At 39.1% G+C, this 16,778-nt stretch overlaps 1 non-coding gene and 15 pseudogenes across 1 annotated transcript; all 16 read right to left on the bottom strand.

The window, feature by feature from the left end:
- Positions 1 to 27: 27 nt before the first annotated feature.
- Positions 28 to 147, bottom strand: LOC149700450 (5S ribosomal RNA; annotated as a pseudogene).
- Positions 148 to 284: 137 nt separating this feature from the next.
- On the bottom strand, positions 285 to 403 carry LOC149700449 (5S ribosomal RNA; annotated as a pseudogene).
- A 139-nt stretch (positions 404 to 542) lies between these two features.
- On the bottom strand, positions 543 to 661 carry LOC149700448 (5S ribosomal RNA). The gene has a single exon (XR_016382215.1). It is a non-coding gene; the product is annotated as a 5S ribosomal RNA (ribosomal RNA).
- Positions 662 to 1,023: 362 nt separating this feature from the next.
- Positions 1,024 to 1,142, bottom strand: LOC149700447 (5S ribosomal RNA; annotated as a pseudogene).
- A 135-nt stretch (positions 1,143 to 1,277) lies between these two features.
- On the bottom strand, positions 1,278 to 1,396 carry LOC149700446 (5S ribosomal RNA; annotated as a pseudogene).
- A 122-nt stretch (positions 1,397 to 1,518) lies between these two features.
- LOC149700445 (5S ribosomal RNA) lies at positions 1,519 to 1,621 on the bottom strand (annotated as a pseudogene).
- A 137-nt stretch (positions 1,622 to 1,758) lies between these two features.
- Positions 1,759 to 1,877, bottom strand: LOC149700444 (5S ribosomal RNA; annotated as a pseudogene).
- A 590-nt stretch (positions 1,878 to 2,467) lies between these two features.
- LOC149700443 (5S ribosomal RNA) lies at positions 2,468 to 2,570 on the bottom strand (annotated as a pseudogene).
- Positions 2,571 to 2,707: 137 nt separating this feature from the next.
- Positions 2,708 to 2,836, bottom strand: LOC149700442 (5S ribosomal RNA; annotated as a pseudogene).
- A 363-nt stretch (positions 2,837 to 3,199) lies between these two features.
- LOC149700441 (5S ribosomal RNA) lies at positions 3,200 to 3,318 on the bottom strand (annotated as a pseudogene).
- Positions 3,319 to 3,455: 137 nt separating this feature from the next.
- Positions 3,456 to 3,574, bottom strand: LOC149700440 (5S ribosomal RNA; annotated as a pseudogene).
- A 137-nt stretch (positions 3,575 to 3,711) lies between these two features.
- Positions 3,712 to 3,830, bottom strand: LOC149700439 (5S ribosomal RNA; annotated as a pseudogene).
- Positions 3,831 to 4,177: 347 nt separating this feature from the next.
- On the bottom strand, positions 4,178 to 4,280 carry LOC149700438 (5S ribosomal RNA; annotated as a pseudogene).
- A 797-nt stretch (positions 4,281 to 5,077) lies between these two features.
- Positions 5,078 to 5,196, bottom strand: LOC149700437 (5S ribosomal RNA; annotated as a pseudogene).
- Positions 5,197 to 5,271: 75 nt separating this feature from the next.
- Positions 5,272 to 5,390, bottom strand: LOC149700436 (5S ribosomal RNA; annotated as a pseudogene).
- Positions 5,391 to 16,078: 10,688 nt separating this feature from the next.
- On the bottom strand, positions 16,079 to 16,198 carry LOC149700435 (5S ribosomal RNA; annotated as a pseudogene).
- Between the last annotated feature and the right edge of the window lie 580 nt (positions 16,199 to 16,778).

Here is a 16,778-nt window from a genome sequence, read left to right as displayed (position 1 = left end):
GAATTTAAAAGAGGAAAAAAAGTGAAAAAGCCAATTTTACGCAGTGTTCCTAAGTGGTCTCCCTCCCAAGTACTGACTGCGCTCGACGCTTCTTAACTTCGGTGATCGGACGAGAACCGGTGTTTTCAGCGTGATATGGCCGTAGTTGAGAGTGCTAGTTAATAATTCGAATTTAAATTAAGTGCGACAAATTAACCTTCATCTTTTTAAAACAATAACAAAAAGAAAATATGTTTGCTCTTTTCATATCTATTGAAATTTAAAAGAGGAAAAAAAAGTGAAAAAGCCAACGGCACGCAGTGTTCCTAAGTGGTCTCCCTCCCAAGTACTGACTGCGCTCGACGCTGCTTAACTTCGGTGATCGGACGAGAACCGGTGTTCTCAGCGTGTTATGGCCGTTGCCAAGAGTGCTTTATTAATAATTCGAATTTAAATTAAGTGAGACAAATTAACCTTCATCTTTTTAAAACAATAACAAAAAGAAAAAATGTTTGCTCTTTTCATATCTATTGGAATTTAAAAGAGGAAAAAAAAGGTGAAAAAGCCAACGGCACGCAGTGTTCCTAAGTGGTCTCCCTCCCAAGTACTGACTGCGCTCGACGCTGCTTAACTTCGGTGATCGGACGAGAACCGGTGTTTTCAGCTTGATATGGCCGTTGCCGAGAGTGGTACTTAATAATTTGAATTTAATTAACCTTCATCTTTATAAAACAATAACAAAATGAAGATATGTTTGGTTTTTTCATATCTGGTGGAATTTAAAAGAGGAAACAAAATGGAAAAAGCCAACGGCACGCAGTGTTCCCAATTACTGACTGCGCTAGACGCTGCTTAAATACGGTGATCGGACGAGAACCGGTGCTTTCAGCGTGATTTGGCCGTTGCCGAGAGTGCTAGTTAATAATTCGAATTTAAATTAAGTGAGACAAATTAACCTTCATCTTTTTAAAACAATAACAAAAAGAAAATATATTTGCTTTTTTCATATCTATTGGAATTTAAAAGAGGAAAAAAAAGTGAAAAAGCCAACGGCACGCAGTGTTCCTACGTGGTCTTCCTCCCAAGTACTGACTGCGCTCGACGCTGCTTAACTTCGGTGATCGGACGAGAACCGGTGTTCTCAGCGTGTTATGGCCGTGGCCGAGAGTGCTAGTTAATAATTCGAATTTAATTTAAGTGAGACAAGTTAACCTTCATCTTTTTAAAACAATAACAAAAAGAAAATATGTGTGCTTTTTTCATATCTATTGGAATTTAAATGACAAAAAAAGTGAAAAAGCTAACGGCACGCAGTGTTCCTAAGTTGTCTCCCACAAAAGTACTGACTGCGCTCGACGCTGCTTAACTTCGGTGATCGGACGAGAACCGGTGTATTCAGCGTGATATGGCCGTTGCCGAGAGTGCTAGTTAGTAATTTGAATTTAATTAACCTTCATCTTTATAACACAATAACAAAAAGAAGATATGTTTGCATTTTTCATATCTGGTGGAATTTAAAAGAGGAAACAAAAAGGAAAAAGCCAACGGCACGCAGTGTTCCCAAGTACTGACTGTGCTCGACGCTGCTTAACGTTGGTGATCGGACGAGAACCGGTGTTTTCAGCGTGATATGGCCGTTGCCGAGAGTGCTAGTTAATAATTCGAATTTAAATTAAGTGAGTCAAATTAACCTTCATCTTTATAAAACAATAACAAAAAGAAAATATGTTTGCTCTTTTCATATCTATCGGAATTTATAAGAGGAAAAAAAAGTGAAAAAGCCAACGGCACGCAGTGTTCCTAAGTGGTCTCCCTCCCAAGTACTGACTGCGCTCGACGCTGCTTAACTTCTTTGATCGCACGAGAAACGCTGTTTTCAGCTTGATATGGCCGTTGCCGAGAGTGCTACTTAATAATTTGAATTTAATTAACCTTCATCTTTATAAAACAATAACAAAATGAAGATATGTTTGTTTTTTCATATCTGGTGGAATTTAAAAGAGGAAACAAAATGGAAAAAGCCAACGGCACGCAGTGTTCCCAATTACTGACTGCGCTAGACGCTGCTTAAATACGGTGATCGGACGAGAACCGGTGTTTTCAGCGTGATATGGCCGTTGCCGAGAGTGCTAGTTAATAATTCGAATTTAATTAACCTTCATATTTATAAAATAATAGCAAAAAGAACATATGTTTGGTTTTTTCATATCTGGTGGAATTTAAAAGAGGAAACAAAAAGGAAAAAGCCAACGACACGCCGTGTTCCCAGGTACTGGCTGCGCTCGACGCTGCTTAACTTCCGTGATCGGACGAGAACCGGTGGTTTCAGCGTGATATGGCCGTTGCCGAGAGTGCTAGTTAATAATTCGAATTTAAATTAAGTGCGACAAATTAACTTTCATCTTTTTAAAACAATAACAAATATAAAAAATATGTTTGCTTTTTTTTCATAACTGGTGGAGTTTAAAAGGGGAAAGAAAAGTGACAAAGCCAACGGCACGCAGTGTTCCCAAGTACTGACTGCGCTCGACGCTGCTTAACTTCGGTGATCGGACGAGAACCGGTGTTTTCAGCGTGATATGGCCGTTGCCGAGAGTGCTAGTTAATAATTCGAATTTAAATTAAGTGCGACAAATTAACCTTCATCTTTTTAAAACAATAACAAAAAGAAAATATGTTTGCTCTTTTCATATCTATTGAAATTTAAAAGAGGAAAAAAAAGTGAAAAAGCCAACGGCACGCAGTGTTCCTAAGTGGTCCTAAGTGGTCTCCCTCCCAAGTACTGACTGCGCTCGACGCTGCTTAACTTCGGTGATCGGACGAGAACCGGTGTTTTCAGCTTGATATGGCCGTTGCCGAGAGTGCTACTTAATAATTTGAATTTAATTAACCTTCATCTTTATAAAACAATAACAAAATGATGATATGTTTGGTTTTTTTCATATCTGGTGGAATTTAAAAGAGGAAACAAAATGGAAAAAGCCAACGGCACGCAGTGTTCCCAATTACTGACTGCGCTAGACGCTGCTTAAATACGGTGATCGGACGAGAACCGGTGTTTTCAGCGTGATTTGGCCGTTGCCGAGAGTGCTAGTTAATAATTCGAATTTAAATTAAGTGAGACAAGTTAACCTTCATCTTTTTAAAATAATAACAAAAAGAAAATATATTTGCTTTTTTCATATCTATTGGAATTTAAAAGAGGAAAAAAAAGTGAAAAAGCCAACGGCACGCAGTGTTCCTAAGTGGTCTTCCTCCCAAGTACTGACTGCGCTCGACGCTGCTTAACTTCGGTGATCGGACGAGAACCGGTGTTCTCAGCGTGTTATGGCCGTGGCCGAGAGTGCTAGTTAATAATTCGAATTTAAATTAAGTGAGACAAATTAACCTTCATCTTTTTAAAACAATAACAAAAAGAAAATATGTTTGCTTTTTTGAAATCCATTGGAATTTAAGAGAGGAAAAAAAAGTGAAAAAGCCAACGGCGCGCAGGGTTCCTAAGTTGTCTCCCTCGCAAGTACTGACTGCGCTCGACGCTGCTTAACTTCGGTGATCGGACGAGAACCGGTGTTCTCAGCGTGATATGGCCGTTGCCGAGAGTGCTATTTAATAATTCGAATTTAAATTAAGTGAGACAAATTAACCTTCATCTTTATAAAACAATAACAAAAAGAAAATATGTTTGCTCTTTTCATATATATTGGAATTTATAAGACAAAAAAAAAGTGAAAAAGCCAACGGCACGCAGTGTTCCTAAGTGGTCTCCCTCCCAAGTACTGACTGCGCTCGACGCTGCTTAACTTCGGTGATCGGACGAGAAACGCTGTTTTTAGCTTGATATGGCCGTTGCCGAGAGTGCTACTTAATAATTTGAATTTAATTAACCTTCATCTTTATAAAACAATAACAAAATGAAGATATGTTTGTTTTTTTCATATCTGGTGGAATTTAAAAGAGGAAACAAAATGGAAAAAGCCAACGGCACGCAGTGTTCCCAATCACTGACTGCGCTAGACGCTGCTTAAATACGGTGATCGGACGAGAACCAGTGTTTTCAGCGTGATATGGCCGTTGCCGAGAGTGCTAGTTAATAATTCGAATTTAATTAACCTTCATATTTATAAAATAATAGCAAAAAGAACATATGTTTGGTTTTTTCATATCTGGTGGAATTTAAAAGAGGAAACAAAAAGGAAAAAGCCAACGGCACGCAGTGTTCCCAGGTACTGGCTGCGCTCGACGCTGCTTAACTTCGGTGATCGGACGAGAACCGGTGTTTTCAGCGTGATATGGCCGTTGCCGAGAGTGCTAGTTAATAATTCGAATTTAAATTAAGTGCGACAAATTAACCTTCATCTTTTTAAAACAATAACAAATATAAAATATGTTTGCTTTTTTCATATCTATTGGAATTTAAAAGAGGAAAAAAAGTGAAAAAGCCAACGGCACACAGTGTTCCTAAGTGGTCTCCCTCCCATAAACTGACAGCGCTCGACGCTGCTTACCTTCGGTGATCGGACGAGAACCGGTGTTCTCAGCGTGTTATGGCCGTGGCTGAGAGTGCTAGTTAATAATTCGAATTTAATTTAAGTGAGACAAATTAACCTTCATCTTTTTAAAACAATAACAAAAAGAAAATATGTTTGCTTTTTTCATATCTATTGACTGCGCTCGACGCTGCTTAACTTCGGTGATCGGACGAGAACCGGTGTATTCAGCGTGATATGGCCGTTGCCGAGTGTGCTAGTTAGTAATTTGAATTTAATTAACCTTCATCTTTATAAAACAATAACAAAAAGAAGATATGTTTGCTTTTTTCATATCTGGTGGAATTTAAAAGAGGAAACAAAAAGGAAAAAGCCAACGGCACGCAGTGTTCCCAAGTACTGACTGTGCTCGACACTGTTTAACTTTGGTGATCGGACGAGAACCGGTGTTTTCAGCGTGATATGGCCGTTGCCGAGAGTGCTAGTTAATAATTCGAATTTAAATTAAGTGAGACAAATTAACCTTCATCTTTTTAAAACAATAACAAAAAGAAAATATGTTTGCTTTTTTGAAATCCATTGGAATTTAAAAGAGGAAAAAAAAGTGAAAAAGCCAACGGCACGCAGTGTTCCTAAGTGGTCTCCCTCCCAAGTACTGACTGCGCTCGACGCTGCTTAACTTCGGTGATCGGACGATAACCGGTGTTCTCAGCGTGATATGGCCGTTGCCGAGAGTGCTATTTAATAATTCGAATTTAAATTAAGTGAGACAAATTAACCTTAAAAGAGGAAAAAAAAGTGAAAAAGCCAACGGCACGCAGTGTTCCTAAGTGGTCTCCCTCCCAAGTACTGACTGCGCTCGACGCTGCTTAACTTCGGTGATCGGACGATAACCGGTGTTCTCAGCGTGATATGGCCGTTGCCGAGAGTGCTATTTAATAATTCGAATTTAAATTAAGTGAGACAAATTAACCTTCATCTTTATAAAACAATAACAAAAAGAAAATATGTAGCGCTAACAGTTTCTAGTTAAAGGGGAGATACTAAAACCAATGCGGTTCATCATATCTTTAAACCAAGAAGTATAGCTAGCTACAAAGGTGAATGAAATTCTAGAGGGCCGGTAGGCCCTTCTAGATAAGAACCCACACCCTCCCGTAATGTTAAAGAAATAATTCACAGATTTTAGGCTTAGCGTCCCATAGAAAAAGCATGGGATTTTTGGTGGTCCACTCCATCGAATAACTCAGAAACTACTGCGAAGTTAAGGTTCGGAACACTTTTGAATTATCAAGCAAGTATTAAATGTTGAACGTCTGAAGTTTGATTAAGAACAATTAAGTCTAAGTATTTTATTTTAAATAATTTATAAATCATGGTAAAACCGTTAAATATATTACACTGTTTGCATAGCATTTTATTCAGCCTCCATCGGGTTTGTGGCGCATAGGATAACGCGTCTGCCTATGAAGCAGAAGATTGCAGGTTCGAGTCCTGGCAAGCTCGTTGTTTATTTTTACAGATCTTTTATTCAACTTAAATGAAATAATCCTATAAATACAATGTTTAGATAATTTTTTGTTACAAAGTACGGGCTTGTGGCGTAATGGATAACGCGTTTGCATTCGAGGCAAAACATTGCAGGTTCGAGTCTCGGAAAGCTCGTTGTCCATTTTTGATGAAGAATCTTAGTATATACAAGGGAAAATTCTTAAGTAACAAATTTTCAATGAAATGTGCGCGTGCTGGCGCGTGGTTTAGACATAACTTTTTTTTTAAATCTATACAGAAAGGTCAACTAAACTTAATTGAGTCACTAACCGCCATTTCATATGAAATAAGTTACCACCCGCCTATCTATGGTGAATTAATTTACCACCCGCCTACCAATTGTGAATTAATTTATCACTCCCCTGCCAAATGATTTAAAATTTTAATCTTTCCCATAAAATAATGAGAGGCACTTGGAGTGAGCCAATATGCTCATGAACATCTTACTGGAACATCGAATTAGTGACGTTTGACAATCATATAATTATTTTTATAATATATTAATACAAATTAAGGCTGAAGGAACAGATATTATATAAAAAAGACTTGGTTTGCCCAAGCCTTAAAAACAAAACGATAAGAGTTTTTCCAGTTGTCTGAAGCGCAGATATTATTTTTTTCTATTGAATTTTAAAGACAATCCGTATTTTACTACTCTTTAGAATTTAATTCAATCACCTGATTTTACTGCTAATGGATTAGTTTCCTATAAATTAATTGAAATAAAAAATTACTTATCTCAGATTTTTCAACAACAACTCCATTTTCCTGAAACATTTTATCATGCATTTATTATGTTGAGGGATATTGTGTAAATTTAATCAAATTAACACTTTCTTTTTTAATTTCGGAGAATTTTCATTTCAAAAAGTTTTAAACACATCAAGTTTTCATGATGTTATCAACTAAACAGCAACTCAACCAACACTTCTAAAATCTTCCCCACAAGTACTGATATACACAGTTCAATAATTGTGACTGTGCCTAAAGAAGAAACGAACCCCTTCATCAAATATAAGAAAGGTGATAACAGCCCCCTTTGTATTCGAAAAGACCGCATATAATACATTATTAATGAGAGTATTATTTGAAAATAAAAGTACGTTCTCCCTTGAAAAGAAAAAAATTCACGATAAAATGTTTCACGAAAATGGAATCGTTCTTGAAAAATCTGAGATAAGTAATTTTTTATTTCAATTAATTTATAGGAAACTAATCCATTAGCAGTAAAATCAGGTGATTGAATTAAATTCTAAAGAGTAGTAAAATACGGATTGTCTTTAAAATTCAATAGAAAAAAATAATATCTGCGCTTCAGACAACTGGAAAAACTCTTATCGTTTTGTTTTTAAGGCTTGGGCAAACCAAGTCTTTTTTATATAATAAATGGTTGGTCCGGTTCGGTTACCTATTTTCATCTATAGGCTTATAGCGTTAAGTTTAAGAATGGTCAGTTATGTCTAGGGGATTTGTGGGGAAATAATAAAAAGGCGGTCTTGAGAGTTACCATGATTTAATGATTTATCAAATACTTAAGTTAAGCTAATAAATTCTAACTGGTCATGACCTTTGACTTTTTAATCTAACCTAATAATAATAAACACTAATCATAAAAATAAAACTAAAATACTATACAATGCATAGATAAGATAAAATAAACAGTAATTGAAATTAAAACATAACGATACGTGAGTTTATGGTGTCCATAACGCGAAGTCTTGTTAAAAGTCCTTTTCGCGAGGCACGGTCCCAAGGGACGAACGAACGGTATATATAGATGGGATGGTTTCCATCGGGCGAAGGTTTTAGACGATGGTGACGGCGTCCAAGTTTATCTGTCCGGTCTTTGTTTTAGGAGTCCGGCATTAGTAGTGGTCCAGAGTTTAGCTCCAGTGGCAAAGTTCTTTTTAAATTCGCGATTAAGGTAAAATCGGCATACCCGCGATTAAGATAGACTCGAAATAGAGTTGGAGTTCTTTTTAGGATCCGCGGTTAAGTCCGGTTTGGCATCGATTCCAGGATCCGCGATTAAAGTTCGGGATCGGGTTAGAGTCCTAACATTTATTTTGGCGCGAACTATAGTAGCCACGAGGAATGGAGTCTGGTCATCTTTGGGCAGAGTCTTAGGCTGGAACTGGCCGGTGTCATTTTTTTTTACTGGTCTATTGAAGGCCTGAGTATTTATGCCTTTTCTCAAGACCTTGTTGGCGAATCATCGACTGGCTTTCTTGGTCTTTGCATATGACGTCAATGGTTATTTGACGTCAGTCCTTCCTTCATCGTCCCGTTCGGGTATTTCTGGGGATCTGCGTTTTGTCCCACTCGCGCAGGTGTTAGGGTCCTTGACCGTTTGTTTCGTACATCGGGTACCGCGGGTGAAACTCTTCTTCGCGCTTATTAATGAATTCTATGTACACTTTGTTCGGTATTTTGAGTATATACAATATTTAAACTATTTACAACAATATACTTGGTAACTCTCAATGACTTATATATTTGTAAGAAGGCATGGGTTTCTATGGAGACGCTTTATACCAGTAGATAAAAATAGGGGTGTAACTTCACGGATTGTAATTTTGAGGTAGCATCGCTATTCTCTTGGCCTAAAGAATGCTAGCTAAGTGTATATGACCTTTCTATTACGACCCACGACCAGCGTTAAGGCTTTCATAGAAAGGGGTCAAAGGGGAATTTATTTAAAATAAGCTGTGGATGATCTGGGGAAATAAGTATTTTAAAGGGATAGTGAAATAAATATAAAGGGATAGTGAAATAAATATAAAGGGATAATGAATTTCTAGTTAGATAAATAAAATGTCGTTACAACTCCCCCCAGACTGGCTTCGAACGTCCCCGTTCGAACTAATATCAAAACAAGAAAATGAGAACGTTGGAAATAACAAAAATAAATTGGTGCGGAAACAAATAAACTAAACGAGATCTCGATATGTACATGGGCCCAATAAATAACTAAAAGGTAAAAAAAAGTTGCGCAAAAGAAAAAAAAATATATTACAAATTAACTGGGTGCTAGCATAAATTAATGAGTTCTGACCCTTCCAGTTAGGGCATCCCTCGGTCGCAAAACTCGACCAGTGAAACTTTCTGATACCATGTTATCGTCGTCTTGCGCACTTTCATGGGTGTTATCAGGGGAACTATCAAAACTATCAAAATCCTTATCTTGAAGAATTAAGTCTGTCCTATCCGTAAAGGGTTTTAATTGCGAAATATGGTATGTTCCGAAGAGCAGTTTCTTCGTCTTCATATGTTCTAACCTATACGTTCTCGCGCTGTGCTTCTGCGCTATTCTATAAGGACCTGCATAACGTTCTGCTAATTTCGCTTTCTGACGAACTTGGGCCTTTTTAATGTTAGCGTACGCGCTTTCTAATGCCTTTTGAACCTTTGGAAGTAAGGTAAGGCCATAATTCTTCTCCGTTTCTGGATCCAAGTAATCATTTGGGTTCTTTGGAGTGATTAAACTACAGGCTGTGCGTAATTCGCGACCGAACATCAGTTCGGCCGGACTATAGCCGGTGGACTTGTTCACCGCACTTCGGATCGCCATTGCGTATTGTTGCAAATGCTCATCCCAGTCTTTGTGATTATCACTAACAAAGGAGGCGATCATTGTCCCAAGGACTTGATTAAACCTTTCGGTGGGGTTTTCTTGGGCATGATATAAAGACGTAAAACGTTGTCTAATTCCCAACTGTTGAAATACCCCACGGAATAGTTTTCCGCAAAACTGTTTACCATTATCACTGGTAACTGAGGATGGCAGTCCGAAGCGAGTAAATACGTCATTAACTAAATGATTAATTATCGGTTTGGTTGTAGCTGATCTAAGGGGAAATACTTCTACCCATTTTGTAAGGTAATCGGCCACTACGAGAATATATTTAAAACCGCGTTTGCTACGGCAGTAAGGACCTTTGAGGTCTATGGAGATGGCGGAAAATCGTTCCGATACATCGCTACATTTCATTAAGCCTGCCGGTAATTGGCGAGGGCTTTTATGCTTTTGACAAACAGAGCAGGACTTGCAATATTTGACGACATCGAGTGTAATGCCGTCCCAAGTGAACTGACTTTGTACGCGTTTAAGGGTTTTCCTGGAACCGAAATGTCCAGCGGACGGGAGGTCGTGGTTCATGTACAAAATTCGAGCCTTTAAGGCGTCGGGAACCAGAATTTTAAAGGAGTCCCACCCATGGGTTGTTTTACCCGTATCCTTATACAATATGTTATTGCGAATCTCACATAACGGGGCTATCTTCTTTACCCAGTCTTCCAAGGATTTTTCCTTGGGAAATTGGCCGTCGAGTAAGTGGGCCTAATTTTGGGTCACTATTTTGGGATTCAATAATTTCTTTATCCTCATAGAGGACTAGGCGCTTATCAGGATTAATGCTAGATAAGGCCGTTACGTGGCCTGTCGGTGGCAGACTTGGTTCGACAGTGTCTTCCGGAATTCGGGAAAGAGCATCTGCTACCGAATTACTTTTGCCAGGGACGTGATAGATTTCGAAATCGAAAGTTTGTAAGTGGGCGTTCCATCGAGCGAATTTGCCCGTGGGGTCGGGTGCTTTGTGAAGCCATTTTAAAGCGCTATGGTCAGTGTATATGTCAAATTTAGTTCCCTCTACGTAAGGTCTAAAGGTGTCTACTCCGAACTTGACTGCTAGGCATTCTCGTTCGGTTGTGGAGTACTTTCTTTGAGTGGCATTTAAGGATTTACTAGCGTACTGTATTACGTGCTTTTTACCGTTAATGACCTGGGAAAGTACTGCGCCTAATCCTACATTGGACGCGTCTGTATGAATTATAAAAGGGTACCTATAATCCGGGGAACTAAGTATGGGTGCTGACGATAGGTGGTGTTTTAATGCGTTAAAAGCTGACTCTTGGGGCATATTCCAACTCCAAACAGTATCGTTCTTCAATAATGAATTGAGTGGGCTGGCTATTTTTGGGAAATCCTTTATAAAGCGTCTATAATAGGATGCCATTCCCAAAAACCTGCGAAGTTGCTTCAAGTTTTTGGGAGTGGGATAGTTGCCTATCGCATCTGTTTTATCGCTGTCTACTTTGATGCCATCGTAATTAACTACGTGCCCTAGTACTCGGCATTCTTGCTTGCAAAATTGCGTTTTTGAGGCTTTTACTGTTAAGCCAGCATTGAGTAATCTCTCAAAAACCTTTCTTAGGGTAGCAATATGAGTGTCAAAATCAGACAACGCTATTATCAAGTCGTCTAAATAGGCGCAGACGCCGGAATTAAATAAGTCGCCAAATATGTTATTAACCATACGCTGGAACGTGGCAGGGGCATTGGTCAGTCCGAACATTAAAACCTTGGGCCTGAAAAGACCTCTGTGGGTGACAAATGCCGCAATGTCTCTATGATCGGCATGCAACGGGACCTGCCAATACCCACTGCGCATGTCCAGCGTGGTGATGTAACGTGGCTTGAGAATTGACTCCAATATGTCGTCAATTCGCGGTAAAGGGTAGGCGTCCTTACGCGTGACGGAATTAAGATGACGGTAATCTAAACATAACCGAGGGGCGCGAGGGGGTTTGCAAATTAAGAAACTTGGCGCTTCCCAGGGGCTATCAGAAGGTTCGATTAGATCCTGAAGTAACATCTCATCTATTATTTCGTCTATTTTTGAGCGTTTGGCTGAGGAATACCGATAAGGGGCTGACGATATCGGTAAACTATTTCCTATATCTATGTAGTGTTCGACTTTATTAGTTTTTCCTGGCAGTAACGAAAATATAGATTTGTACTCATTAACTAAAGCGCCTAATGTTGCTTTCTTATCCTGGTCAAGAGGAGCTTCGTCCAACGCTTTCTTTATTCCATCTAGATCTATAATTACATCGACATTCTTTGAAGCTAAACTAAAAACACTACCTTTGCTGCCAAAAGCGGGGGCAAAGGGTAATTGTTCGTTATCATTTCCGGTATAACAAAAACTACTACGACCAAAGTCTACAGTCATGCCAACGTGGCTTAATAAGTCTCGCCCCAAAATACATTGGTACGAGAGGTCAGATACATAACAAGCTTCAAAATTCAGGTGTTTTCTTGGTAATGAAAAGGGGGCGGTTACTGTGCCGTGTGTAGCTAACAAAGTCGATTCAGGTTGATAAAGGGTGATGTTATGATTAGCCGTGGGGTACCCTTGTTTTTCTAATAGGGGTTTCAAATCTTTGTGTATTAATGTGTGTGTAGATCCAGAGTCAATTACGGCTAAGCACGGTATTGTACCAATAAAAATATTTAAGAAATCTCTACCATCTGGTAAAAAGGGGGACTCTGGGGGTGAATGTACCGTGCTAGCTTCTTGGTTCTTTAAACCGGCGGCATGGGAGCGCCGGGGGGTACGCCTCCGACGTCGCTCATGTCGCCGCGCTGCCCGTTTCCCGAAATTGGCGCGGGATTTGAATCAGTACATTGAGGTCGCACGTGGCCAACCTTACCACACCCATAACAGGTGACGTTGGGATTATAATAGGGACCCGTTGAAGAATTAACTGTTTCTCTATGCGTTTCTCTATGTGTTTCCCTATTTCGAGGAGTTTCTTGACCTCCCCTGTTATTCGGACGACTCTGATAATTATTTTGTCCATTATTTCTAGGTCTATTATTATAAAAGTTATTGGATCGTCCAATGGAATTTGTCGACCTTGCATTAAAATCGTTTGCCCGACCAGGGGGATTAGAATGGCGGGATGGTTGATAAGGCCTTTGCCCTTGGGTGCTACTATTTTGGCTAACTGCCTCGGGTTGATCCCTACCCTCTCGTCTTACGATTCTTTCTACCCCCATTGCGTCATCTAACAATTCGCGGACAGTCTCATAGTGATCTTTTACAACTAGGTATTTTTGAATGGTGTCTTTTAAATTATGACGAATTACTCTGATCTTTTTCTCTTCAGAAAAGGGGTGGTTTAATTGATTAAATAGCTTTTGCATATTTTCTACAAACTCGCAGACACTTTCATTAGGTTTTTGTTTCCTATCGTATATTTTGCCTTTTGTAATCTTATCCTGACCTTTCCTTTCAAATTTGCTTTTTAATCCTGCCTCAAAGTTGGCGTAGGTAGCAAAAGGTTCATTTTCTACATAGAAATCGAAAGCAGGGCCGTGCAGCGAGGGGCATATGAACCTTTGCAAAAATATCTCGTCTGTCACATTATGGGAATATCTTAATTGTTTGGCCCTTTTTAAAAAATCTTTGGGACCTGAATCTGTTGGGTTCCCTGAATATGAAAGGGTTGGCATGGGAGCTGAGTATACGAAGGGTACAGCTTCTACGGATAATTGGTGAGAGCTAATTGAGGGATTAATAACTTGACCTTGGGTCAGGGGTAACGCAGGTTGCACAGGATTAATAATAGGTAGCGCACTATTGGTACTAAGTGGGGCGCTAGGGTGCGAAGCAATACTAGCGGTACCTGTTTGGGCGTTAGCGCTTGGCACCATTGGCAAGGGTGCGTTAACTACAGAAGAAACGCTGGGTGCATGTGGCAAGGGTACACTAACACTAGAAGAAGGTGGTAACACTGGCGGTTGGGGCGCGGTAATAACAACGTTCGAATTTTGGGAAGCTAACAATTGGGTTACTAAGTCTCCTAGCCTCTTTTGTTCGGCGGCTTGCTGTGTTAATTGTGCCATAATGAGTGTTAACACGTCATTAGGCATACTCGTGGTGTTCGCAACAGTGTTCGTAGCACCAGTCGACGGCTCCTGACTATTGGCGGGTATAATTACAGTAGACAATGGCGGATTTTGACTAACTGGAGTTTGGATACTTCCGGTTGCTACCGCACTAGTATTTGGGGGATTAACAACTGGAATTAACGGAGTATTTGGGGGATTAACAACTGGAATTAACGGAGTATTTGGGGGATTAACAACTGGAATTAACGGTGGGTTCCTAGCTGGGGAAGTGCTTCGTGAAGAAGGGTTGCTATGGTTTACGAGAGGCATGTTTAAATTTCTATTTAAGTAACGATCGTTGCGTGATTGCCTACAATTAATGGAATCTAATAAATCAAATCTACTATAGGGGTTTTCCCTACTCATATAGTACTTTCAGTTATCAACGAATTATGGTATCAGAAATAGTTTGCAAACAAAGACTAACTAAAATTTTGGATACGAAGTTATCAAATTAAATAATATTAACTAAAATTTGGACGTCGATTAAAGAATTAAATACTAACTAACCTTAAAAAAAATATTCTACTTCTAAAACCTGGAAAAACTACTGAATAACTCAACTAACAAACAAACTAATAATAAACTAAACAACCCTTAAGTTATATCAGTGGGTAACCAGGAAATATCGAGATTAATTAACTCTAAGGGAGATTCATACGTAATTTACTTTTTGCGTTCCTAAATTCTTCATTCTCTGTTTCAATAATACTAATCGAAAAGGATCCCGGACGGACCCCCAGTTTGTAGCGCTAACAGTTTCTAGTTAAAGGGGAGATACTAAAACCAATGCGGTTCATCATATCTTTAAAGCAAGAAGTATAGCTGGCTACAAAGGTGAATGAAATAAATGGTTGGTCCGGTTCGGTTACCTATTTTCATCTATAGGCTTATAGCGTTAAGTTTAAGATTGGTCAGTTATGTCTAGGGGATTTGTGGGGAAATAATAAAAAGGCGGTCTTGAGAGTTACCATGATTTAATGATTTAACAAATACTTAAGTTAAGCTAATAAATTCTAACTGGTCATGACCTTTGACTTTTTAATCTAACCTAATAATAATAAACACTAATCATAAAAATAAAACTAAAATACTATACAATGCATAGATAAGATAAAATAAACAGTAATTGAAATTAAAACATAACGATACGTGAGTTTATGGTGTCCATAACGCGAAGTCTTGTTAAAAGTCCTTTACGCGAGGCACGGTCCCAAGGGACGAACGAACGGTATATATAGATGGGATGGTTTCCATCGGGCGAAGGTTTTAGACGATGGTGACGGCGTCCAAGTTTATCTGTCCGGTCTTTGTTTTAGGAGTCCGGCATTAGTAGTGGTCCAGAGTTTAGCTCCAGTGGCAAAGTTCTTTTTAAATTCGCGATTAAGGTAAAATCGGCATACCCGCGATTAAGATAGACTCGAAATAGAGTTGGAGTTCTTTTTAGGATCCGCGGTTAAGTCCGGTTTGGCATCGATTCCAGGATCCGCGATTAAAGTTCGGGATCGGGTTAGAGTCCTAACATTTATTTTGGCGCGAACTATAGTAGCCACGAGGAATGGAGTCTGGTCATCTTTGGGCAGAGCCTTAGGCTGGAACTGGCCGGTGTCATTTTTTTTACTGGTCTATTGAAGGCCTGAGTATTTATGCCTTTTCTCATGACCTTGTTGGCGAATTATCGACTGGCTTTCTTGGTCTTTGCATATGACGTCAATGGTTATTTGACGTCAGTCCTTCCTTCATCGTCCCGTTCGGGTATTTCTGGGGATCTGCGTTTTGTCCCACTCGCGCAGGTGTTAGGGTCCTTGACCGTTTGTTTCGTACATCGGGTACCGCGGGTGAAACTCTTCTTCGCGCTTATTAATGAATTCTATGTACACTTTGTTCGGTATTTTGAGTATATACAATATTTAAACTATTTACAACAATATACTTGGTAACTCTCAATGACTTATATATTTGTAAGAAGGCATGGGTTTCTATGGAGACGCTTTATACCAGTAGATAAAAATAGGGGTGTAACTTCACGGATTGTAATTTTGAGGTAGCATCGCTATTCTCTTGGCCTAAAGAATGCTAGCTAAGGGTATATGACCTTTCTATTACGACCCACGACCAGCGTTAAGGCTTTCATAGAAAGGGGTCAAAGGGGAATTTATTTAAAATAAGCTGTGGATGATCTGGGGAAATAAGTATTTTAAAGGGATAGTGAAATAAATATAAAGGGATAATGAATTTCTAGTAAGATAAATAAAATCTCGTTACAAATATGTTTGCTCTTTTCATATCTATTGGAATTTAAAAGAGGAAAAAAAAGTGAAAAATCCAACGGCACGCAAGTGTTCCTAAGTGGTCTCCCTCCCAAGTACTGACTGCGCTCGACGCTGCTTAACTTCGGTGATCGGACGAGAACCGGTGTTTTCAGCTTGATATGGCCGTTGCCGAGAGTGCTACTTAATAATTTGAATTTAATTAACCTTCATCTTTATAAAACAATAACAAAATGAAGATATGTTTGGTTTTTTCATATCTGGTGGAATTTAAAAGAGGAAACAAAATGGTAAAAGCCAACGGCACGCAGTGTTCCCAATTACTGACTGCGCTAGACGCTGCTTAAATACGGCGATCGGACGAGAACCGGTGTTTTCAGCGTGATATGGCCGTTGCCGAGAGTGCTAGTTAATAATTCGAATTTAATTAACCTTCATATTTATAAAATAATAGCAAAAAGAACATATGTTTGGTTTTTTCATATCTGGTGGAATTTAAAAGAGGAAACAAAAAGGAAAAAGCCAACGGCTTGCAGTGTCCCCAGGTACTGACTGCGCTCGACGCTGCTTAACTTCGGTGATCGGACGAGAACCGGTGTTTTCAGCGTGATATGGCCGTTGCCAAGAGTGCTAGTTAATAATTCGAATTTAAATTAAGTGAGACAAATTAACCTTCATCTTTTTAAAACAATAACATAAAGAAAATATGTTTGCTTTTTTCATATCTATTGGAATTTAAAAGATTAAAAAAAG

This window comes from Phalangium opilio, unplaced genomic scaffold (assembly GCF_054372755.1).
Source record: "Phalangium opilio isolate 3A_F unplaced genomic scaffold, DU_Popi_V2 ptg000019l_1, whole genome shotgun sequence".
NCBI classification, from domain to species: domain Eukaryota; kingdom Metazoa; phylum Arthropoda; class Arachnida; order Opiliones; family Phalangiidae; genus Phalangium; species Phalangium opilio.
Note: the sequence above shows the minus strand (reverse complement) of the source record. Positions and strands in the feature narration are given on the sequence as shown.